Source organism: Cynocephalus volans, chromosome 13, assembly GCF_027409185.1.
Source record: "Cynocephalus volans isolate mCynVol1 chromosome 13, mCynVol1.pri, whole genome shotgun sequence".
NCBI classification, from domain to species: Eukaryota; Metazoa; Chordata; class Mammalia; order Dermoptera; family Cynocephalidae; genus Cynocephalus; species Cynocephalus volans.
Window position 1 is genome coordinate 43,381,374 of NC_084472.1, and position 9,755 is coordinate 43,391,128.

Below are 9,755 nucleotides of genomic sequence, written 5' to 3' on the forward strand. Positions count from 1 at the left end.
GATCAAGAAGAGGGGAGACACATATTAGCAGTATCAGGAATAAGAGAGGTGACATCACTGCAGATTCTACAGATATTAAGGGGATAACAAAGGAACGTTATGAGCAACTTTATGCCAATAAATTTGATGGCTTAGATGAAATGGATAAATTCCTTAAAAAACATAATTCCCAAAGCTTATTCAAGAAAAAATAGATAACCTGAATATCTATTAAAGAAACTAAATGTATGTTTAACTCCTCCTCGCACCACCATCAAAAAAAAAAAAAAACGTCCAAATCTAGATCGTTTCACTGGTGAATTCAACCAAATATTTAAGAAAAAATAGTATCAATAATACCCAATTGAAAATTGAAGAGGAGAGAATACTCCCCACCTCCTTTTAAGAAGTGAGCATTTCTCTGACACCAACGCCAGACAACAAAAAAAAAGAAAACAATAAGGAAACGACAAACTAATACCCTTCATCAACATCTACGTAAAAACTCTAAACAAAATTTTTGCAAATCAAATTAAGCAATCCTTTTTTTTTAAGATAATATTTAATGACCAAGCGGGGTTAACTGGAGAAGAGTTTGCTTTTGGGTTCCCCCAAATTGTCAGCGGAATTGATCTTCTTCTGGCTGTAGGACCGAGGTCTCCATTTTCTTGCTGGTTTTCGGTATTCACAGGTAGCCCGCATTCCCTGCCACAGGTCCGTCTCCATAGACTCACACATGATGTTTTACTTCTTCAAGACTAGCAGGCACAAAAAAAACTAACTACATGAGACGACAGACATGTTCATCTTCTTCACTAGAGTATCCATTTTACTATCTATATGTAGCCCATAATATCCCGTTATAAACCTCAAATATACACAATAAAATTTATTTTAAAAAAGACTAGCAGGAAAGTCTTTCTCTTAGTCTGCTAAGACAGAGTCCTATATAAAGAAACATAATCATGGGAGTGACATCCCATCATCTCTGCCATCATCTATTGCTTAGAGGAAAGTCACAGGTCCCACTCGCACTCAGGGAAGTGTGAGTTATACAGGAATATGGACCAGCGAGGTGTGAAATCCATGGGAACGGGTGAGTAAAGATATCTTTAATTTATTAAATTAGCTGTGCTTGTTAAAGTTTCCAGGGTAACCACTAAAAAGACAGAGCTAAGGTGTGTAGCTCCAAACTGATGGGGGATGGGGGCCAGAGCGATGAGAGTCCACAGCACAAAAAAGAGAAACAAGAAAGGAAGAAATGAAGAAAATTGGACAAACAGAAAATTCAAAATAAGATGACATCAATAAAGCAAAATGTATCAGTAATCGCAATACATAAAAGTGGGGTAATTAATTAATAATTAACTTTCAGTGAAAAGACATTTCGTGTGACTGAATTTTTAAATAATCTAGCTACAAGCTATCTACAAGAGACATTCCAAAAACATGAAGACACAGAAAGTCTGGCTAGGAAATACATATACCATCAAAATGTTATTCAAAAGAAAGGAGAATGGGGAAATATATTGTGATTTGGTCATAAAATGGAATATCATCCAGCAGTGAAAATGAGTGGACCATAGTGACAGCATGGACAAAGGCTAAGTAAAAAAGAAAAGAAAAAAAAATCTATCACAAAAAAAGCATGCAATATGACTTTACTCAAATAAATTTCAAAAACATTCAAAACTAAGTGATACATTGTTTTGGATACATATACATGTGACAGATTGTAAAGAAAAAAGGAAACAATAAACATAAAATTCAGGATAATGGTAACCTCTGGGAATGGGGAAGGAATTTGGAAGGGATACACAGAAGTGTTCAAAGTTATTACAAAGGAAATTTGGTAATGTTATGAACTAAAGAATAATAAAATGCAATACATAAAAACAATTTCTTAGGCTTGATACATGGTAGACGAATATCCATTTTATTTTTATTCTTTATATATTTTACATGTGCATCTGTATTCTTTTAAACATATTTAAAATTCAGTAACTATTTAAAATTTACTGAAAGCCTCATAGTTTCCTGTTTTCTCAACCCAGAGAAAGGAAGAAAATGAAAGGAACCCTGAGAGGAGGGGTATTCCCCTGAGATTCCCGTGAATTTCACCAACAGCAACTCAAAGCCTCCTGCAAGGTCAAGTCTCCACTGTTGTATCTCAGCAAAGACCCAGAACTGCTGATGGCCACTGTAACCAGGAGAACCACTGACGCTGGGACTTGAGGCAGGACCAAGGGATCCTTGTTTACTTTTGTCTTTCCAGACAAGCAAAGGGGCAAAGCAATAGAGTGTCAAATGCCATGGTGTGTGCGTTCTGTCTACGAGGGGGAAGATGGATGCCGGTTCCCAAACTCAGAGTGGCCATTAGAGATGCTTGCCAGAGGACGTGGCATCTAAGCCGAGAAGGCAGAGGGCTCTGTGATGCTACCCTCCAACTTCAACCTGACTTATACTCAGTAACATTTCATGAATCTGTCGCCCAATGATCCAGCCTTTCTTGGCTCCTATCGTATATTCAGCTTCCAACACCCTCCAATGAGCAACATTGTTTCACACTCGCTGTGGGAATTGGGGCTTTCCTTTGGGTTGTCCTAGAGCAGCCACCTTCCAGCCTCAAGAACGAGAGCCGAGAGCCGAGGGAGCAACCCTACAGAGGTGATGCCCTCAGGTTCCTGCTCTGCTCTGTCCCAGGCCCTTGGCAGTAGGTCTGGTCCTGTGGGCCCACGACACATCAAGGAGATTAGAAGGAACTAGAGCACTGGCCTCCTGCCTTCCCACCCCAGGTTCCATCCACCTGAAGCATGCTGAGCCAAGTGCAGGGTCCTGATGGCAGTCAGCCCAAGCTGGGGGTGCCAGAGAGGAGGCAGGGAGGATGGGGAAGGTGGACCTGTTCATATGCAGTGGGACAACCAGTGGGGAGACTGGTTCCAAGTCTGTCCAGCCATGTGGCCTTAGGTGAGTCCCATCACCTCTCTGGACCTCAGCGTCCTCATCTGTGGGTTGAGTGTAGAAGGGCTTACTTCACAGGGTGGAAGCAGGGTGCAGGAGTTGATTGAAGGTAAGCCTTCTGAGATACACAAAGCTCTGCCTGTATTCTCAAGTCTGGATGGGGTATCTTAGCTCTTCTAACCCCACTTAAGCCAGAAACTTTTCCCACACCCAAGGCCACTCCTGCCATACCCTCTACCCAGACCAGACCAGGTCTCACTTGGTTCCCAACTCTGGATTCCCATGCAGCCTCCCGAGGGGGCTCAGAGGAACCCCAATGCAGAGTGAGTGGAGAGGAGGGATCCGACCAGCCAGGCCTTCCCTTGCATATTTGGACTAGAACTATTCTCACCTGCACCAAGGTGCAGGCAGCTGTACCAAGATTCCAGAACCTCCTTCCAGACCCTCTCCTAGGACTTTATTGCCCAAAGACTGCTCTACACCCCAGCACCACCAGGTGGCCACAAGGAATCAACCACCGCCTGTTTTCCTCACTCCTGGGGCTCCCGACACAGGTGCAGAAACCTGAAGCAGAACAGACCTCAATAGAGATAATCCAGGCCATCTCCTTGACCTTTTGGAGGTCACAGACCCCCTTATCAGAGAACCTAGTAAAAACTATTGACCCCTTTACCCCAAAAAATGCACATACACTCAATATTGTTATCAGCTTCAGAGCACCCTTGGACCCCCCCAAACACACCCATGGATGCCCTAGGATTTCTTGTAACTCAGCCCAGGAAGCCTAGCCCGATCTCAGCTAAACGAGGCTCCCCACCTCCATTCCCTGTGGTCAGACCCTGCCTGTGTTTATCTTGGTGAAATCAGTAAACTGCTTCACTGATGGAGCCTGAAAGAGAGCAAAGATTAGCCTGTCTGAAGGAAGAGACTTAGAAAAGTGGGGAGGGACTTTGTGGTTTGGGAATTACAGACTGATTGATTATCTGGGAGCCCCAAGTCTGGAATTTTTTTAAATTTTTTAATTAATAACCCATGCTTTTCCCCAAGAGAAATCATGGCCCCACTACAACCCTTACGGGTCAGGGTGCAGAGATGGAGAGGGCATTGGAGAGAGAGGGAGGAGAAGGGAGGCAGAGCTCAGGATGAGGGACAGACTGCCCCCTTCTCAGTACCCTGGGGGCCACTCTGGAGGTCCCAGAGGGCCCATGTACTTAGGAGAACAGGTTGCAAGCCATTGGTTCTGGGCAGACACACCACCACCCCAATCTTGTTTGGCTAAATTACCCCAAGCAAGATTATAAACCGATTAAGAATCCAGGAGTAGCAATAATAAAAGCAAAAACTAAATGCTGGGAGAATCACGGAGTGACAGGAGGAGTGAAGTAGGGCCAGTAGAAACAGAGGTCCCAGTCACCTGCCCTACTTTCTCCCCGGTACCTTCTATGTCGCTCAGCCTGGTCTAGGAGTCAGTTCATCAGCAAGCGTGCCGTGAGTGCTACTATGTGTCAGGCTTGGGGGGAGAGGGGCTGGGGATGTGCTGCTGATGAAGACCCTGTCCCTGTCCTTCAAGAGCTCCCAACCAAGCAGGGAAGCAGGACGCTAAGTAAAGAATCGTGGTATGAGCGGTGCTGAGGGAAGAATCCCTTCTCGTTGTGGTGGTCAGCGAAGGCCTCACAGAGGGAATGGGACTGAGGAAACAGGGTCCTGAAAAGATGGTAGGTGAGACTGCATAAGCAATGACATGAGGCCAGTGGACATGAGGCAGAGGCCGCAAGACAGTACATAGGGTATTTTCCATGTCACCAGAGCCTTTGGCTATCTTCCCACATAGAACCTTGATATCACTGGTATCCTCATCTGCCATCCGACCCCCTCCCCCAACCACCACTCCCCTCACAAGCATGTGTTTGGAACTCCTCTATTGTAGAACACTGGAGATGTGGGCACTCCCATATCACATTCAGTCCATTTCATGTGCATTTCCCACGTGCCAGGCACTATTCGAGGCACTGTTTGAGGGTCAAGAGACACAGCAGTGAAAAGGAAAACAACATCCCACCCTCATCTGTACTGGCGATGAACTTCTTAGGGCTAGATCTCTGTTCCCAATCCCCTTCCAGGCTCCCACCCTCCCCAGTTTATTAACAGCACTCTTGGCATGTATCTCTCAGAAATGAGCCCAGTGACACAGGGGTGGAATTGCCAATGCAGGGAATGGTGAGGCTGTCACTCCCCTTGGTCTCTGATCCTGGGCTTGATTAATGTGGCCGATAAAGGTAGGAACTAAGTCTTGTTTTAAATATTTGCCACAAATATTCAGATCACCAAATCCTAGAGCCACAAAGGCTCATATTTTCACCCTGAGTGACAGAACCCCAACTCAAACGAGCTTCAGCACAAGTGGGAAGCCATTTGGAAGAAACTAAGAGCAGGGATGAGCTGGGCCTCAGAACAACTGGGATCGGGATCCACTCTCCCTATAACAGGTCAGCTCCCTCGGTCTTCCTCTCTCTACAGACTGGCTCCTTCAGGCCACATGAAAAACGTGGCTTCCGGCAGCTCCTGAGTTTTGGATTTATCAGTTGTCCTTAGAACAAGACAGACTTCTCTCTGAGGCCCTGTCCCAAAGTCCAGGAAAGGGACAGTTGGGTCCAACCTGGGTCAAGTTGCTCACCCTGGACCTATAAGATTCTGGCTGAGATCGGGATGAAACAACTACTCCTATCTCACCCATATGGATGGAGGTGAGAAGGAATTCTAAAATCCAATGGTGTCCAATGTGGGCCCTTGGAGATCTAGTCCAACTTCTCATTTTTCAGAAAAAAAAAAACAAAAACGTGGAGGAACAAATAGCAATGGTGCCTTGCCCAGTGAATTAATGACTAAATGCAAGGAATTCTGGAACGTTTGGCAGGGCCATCCTGCAGTCAGATTTCCAGCGAATTGAAAGGCTGCCTGCCAAGCTCACACTCATACATGGCAAACTATTCATGTGAGAAACTTACAGGAGGTGACTGTCATTTTTCCAAAGTCACAGCATGATGCTGCCTCAACCTTATACAACCACGGAATGAAGAGTTCTTGGTGAATCCTTTCTCAGGATAAGCGAAGATTCCCATGAAACTTCCAAATGGTTGTCATTATAACTCTTCCTGAAAGAAACCCTTTCCAAATGATTCATACACAGCTCTTCCTCCTAAAGAGAAAGCACTGAACAGGGTCATTTATCTAATTTGCAATTGTTCACCGGGTGACAGCTTTGTGCCAGGTACTATTTCAGGCACTAGGAATACAACAGTGGCCATCAAGCCAGATATGGTCTCTGTCTCACTACCTAGAGAGAAAAACACTCTAAAAAAATAATTACATTCATATTCAATCAGTTTGGACACCAGCATTAAGGAATATGATGCTTTGGAAATATATAAGAGGATCTAAAGAAGAGGAAAGGAGAAAAGAAAAGCCCCTTCAAGGAAGTGATGTTTAAGCTGAGACCAGAGGAGAGTAGGAGGAAGCCAGGAGGAGAAGGAAAGGAACAGAGCATTCAGGCAGAGGGAACAGCCACAGCGAAGGTGAGAGACAAGTACAAAGGGATGTGGCTGGTAGAAGCCAATGTGGCTGCAGCAGGGGCCCCATGACAGAAGCCATTGGTCTGGACTGTGTTTCAGAGGTCCCCACGAGGCTAATGCAGGGGTCAGAAATCGTAGAGAAAAACTGCCACCTGCTCTTGGAAGAGACAGACAGATCTGCCCTGTCAAACCCAAGAGAGACACCAGCTACTCATGGAATGCTCTATAGTGTGGGTGCCTGGTGACAGAACTCGCCTGGGTTAAGAACCCCATGATCTGTCAGGTCCCTACTATTCAGAAGTGACACAGAACTATAGAATGATAGACTTGAAAGCCTCCCAAAGAAACCTCTAGAGCAGGAGCTGTGATCCTGGCTGAACTTTTCACTTTTCCACTCTACTTCCTATCCTTTGAGGAGAAACAAAATCCCAAACCGTTCGAAATACCAAATAGTGTTTTACCGATGACTTTTTTTTTTCCAAATACTTAAATTTAACCATAGAGACGATTTATAGGTGCATTTCCCACCCACACCCCTTCAACTCCTAGTTATAAAGGACTTTCCTCTTAATGCAAATTCTGTACTTAATGAAGCTGGCAGAACCAGCCCACCATGCTTAGCTGGATTTTCCTCCATAAAAACAAGCTTTCTGGAATACTATTGCTTGCCCATGGTGAGGACATAGATTCCAGGAAGTTGGTTTCAAATGCTAAAATAAGAACATGAGGCAGACATCTGCTTGAGTAGGGAAGAATGTAAAACTCAACTGCTCCTGCTGCTGGTATTCCTAGACCCGAGCCCCACCCCTTCAAGAGGTGGTTCAGGCTGAACACATAAAAACTTGTTGCTAATCGATTCAGGGAGCCAGGATAGAAAGGAAGCTGACTTTTCACTGCAAATCTTTTTGCACAGAATTTTAAAATATATAATGTGCATATTAATTACCTTTAAAAATCTGTTTGGCAACTATTCTCAGTTGAGAGATTTCTATCAAGGGAAACTGAGGCACTGGTCAGACTGGACTCAACAATCTCAGTATCCTCTCTGGTGCTCATTCTCAGCTGTCTGCACATGTGCTGCTCCAAGCACCCAAGGTGAGCTGGGGACTGGGCACTCAGCGAGGACAGAAAGAGCAGGCACATGGCCTCTTCAGAGGCACCCTGCTTGCCTGCCGGGAAGACAAGGAAAGCTTTTCTAGAAGCAACAGATAACCCAAAACCGAACCCTAGATGCTCAGAGGCTGAATGATATTCTAAAAGAAGGACCACATCAGAAGATGATCCTGCAGTCCTGCAGTCTGCTGTGATAATGATGGTAATAATAATGGAAATTACTATTTATTTATTGGCTCGCTTACTCCATTAACATTTCATTTAATTGTTGATATGGTTGGAATAAGGTCTATCACTTTACTATTTGTCATCTGTTTGTGCCTTCTGGTTTTCTGTTTCTCCGTTCTATCTTTTCTTCCTCCTGTGGACTATTTAAGTATATTTTAGAAATCCATTTTAATTCCATTTTATCTATTGGCTTTTTAGCTAGAATTATTGGCATTATTTTTTAGAGGGTGCACTAGGGATTACAGTATGCACCCTTAATTTTTCATAGAATTAACATTGTCCCCCTTCACATAAAATATAGACACTTGACAACTGCATAGTCCCATTTATCCTCACTCTAGCACACCTGCAGCACTCTTTATGCTGCAGTAATCATGTGTATCACATCTACATATACTGCAACCAGCAAGAAATGCTATAATTTATTTTTTAAAGTCATATGTATTTTAGAGAAATTGAGAGGAAAAAAATAATCTTACATATTCACCCATATATTTACCATTACTGGTGTTCTTTCTTTCTTCCTGGAGGTCCAGTTTCCCTCTTATGTAATTTTCTTTCAGCTTGAAGAACTTCCTCTGCTCTCTTCCAGTGCAGGAAGAAAAAAAAAGCCTGTTTGCTTTTTTTTTTTTAAGGATATATTTGCTGGATGTAGAATTCTGTGTTGACAGTTTTTTCTTTCAGAACTTTAAAGATGTTGTTACACTATCTTCTGGCCTCCATGCTTTCTCATAAGAAGTCTATGGACATTAAAATGATTGTTCTTCAGTATATCATGTGCTGTTTTTTCTCTGGCTGCTTCCAAATTTTCCCCTTATCTTTGGTTTTCAGTGGTTTGACTATAATGCAACCAGATGTGGTTTTCTTTGTATTTATCCTACTTGGGGTTCACCACATTTTTGGGGTCTATACATTTATCTCTTTCACTGGATGTGGGAAATTTACAGCTATTATTTCTTCAAATATTTTTCTGCCCTATTCTTCTACTCCTCCCCATCTGAGACTCTAAGTATACATAGTTAGACCTTTTTATATTACCCTACAAGTCCTAGCGACTTTTTTTTTTCAGTCTTTTTCTCTTTTCCTCTTTTTCAAATTGAACAATTTTTATTAATGAATCTTATGGATTCCTTTTTTTTTTTTTTTGGTCCTCTCCATTCTACTATTACGCCCATACTACTCAAGCCCATGAATGTTTTAGTTCAGATGTGGTATTTTTCAGTTCTAAAAATTTCATGTGGTTCTTTTTTATATTTTGTTTCTCTGTTGAGCTTTCCCTTTTTTCAATCATATGAATGCATTTTCCTTTACCACACAGAGCATGGTTATCATAGTGGCTTCAAATTCCTGTCCCTTATCTCATTCATCTTAGAGCTGACCTCCATTGACTGTCTTTTCACTTGCGAACAATCACATTTTTCTGGTTCTTTGAATGTCAAGTTATTTTGAATTGCACCATGAGCATTGTGAATATTATATTGTGGAGAATTTAGATTCTGTCATATTCTTTTAAAGAGCGCCGGTGTAATTGTTTTAGAAAACAATTAACTTGGTAGACCCAGACTTCAAACTCTGAATTGCCTGAATTGGGCAGCAACTCAAGTCTCAGTTCTGTTCTGTTACCCTTGGCTGCAAGCTGCTTTGAATCTGCCCTGCACATATGTGGGACAGGGGTCAGCCAGATGGTTAGGCAGAGTTAACCCACAGAACTTGGAGTTTCTCTCTCTAGCTGTCTCGTTCCTGGATTCCCCCTACACTTTCCAGTGCCTGTGGCCACCCTGGGCTCTGTCTTCTGATTTGTCAGGCCAGAGAGATGATGGATTTTCTATGAGTTTTAGTCATCCAACACTATGACACAGCAGTTTGCTTTCAACCTAAGCCATTACAGCAGGGATCTCACTACCT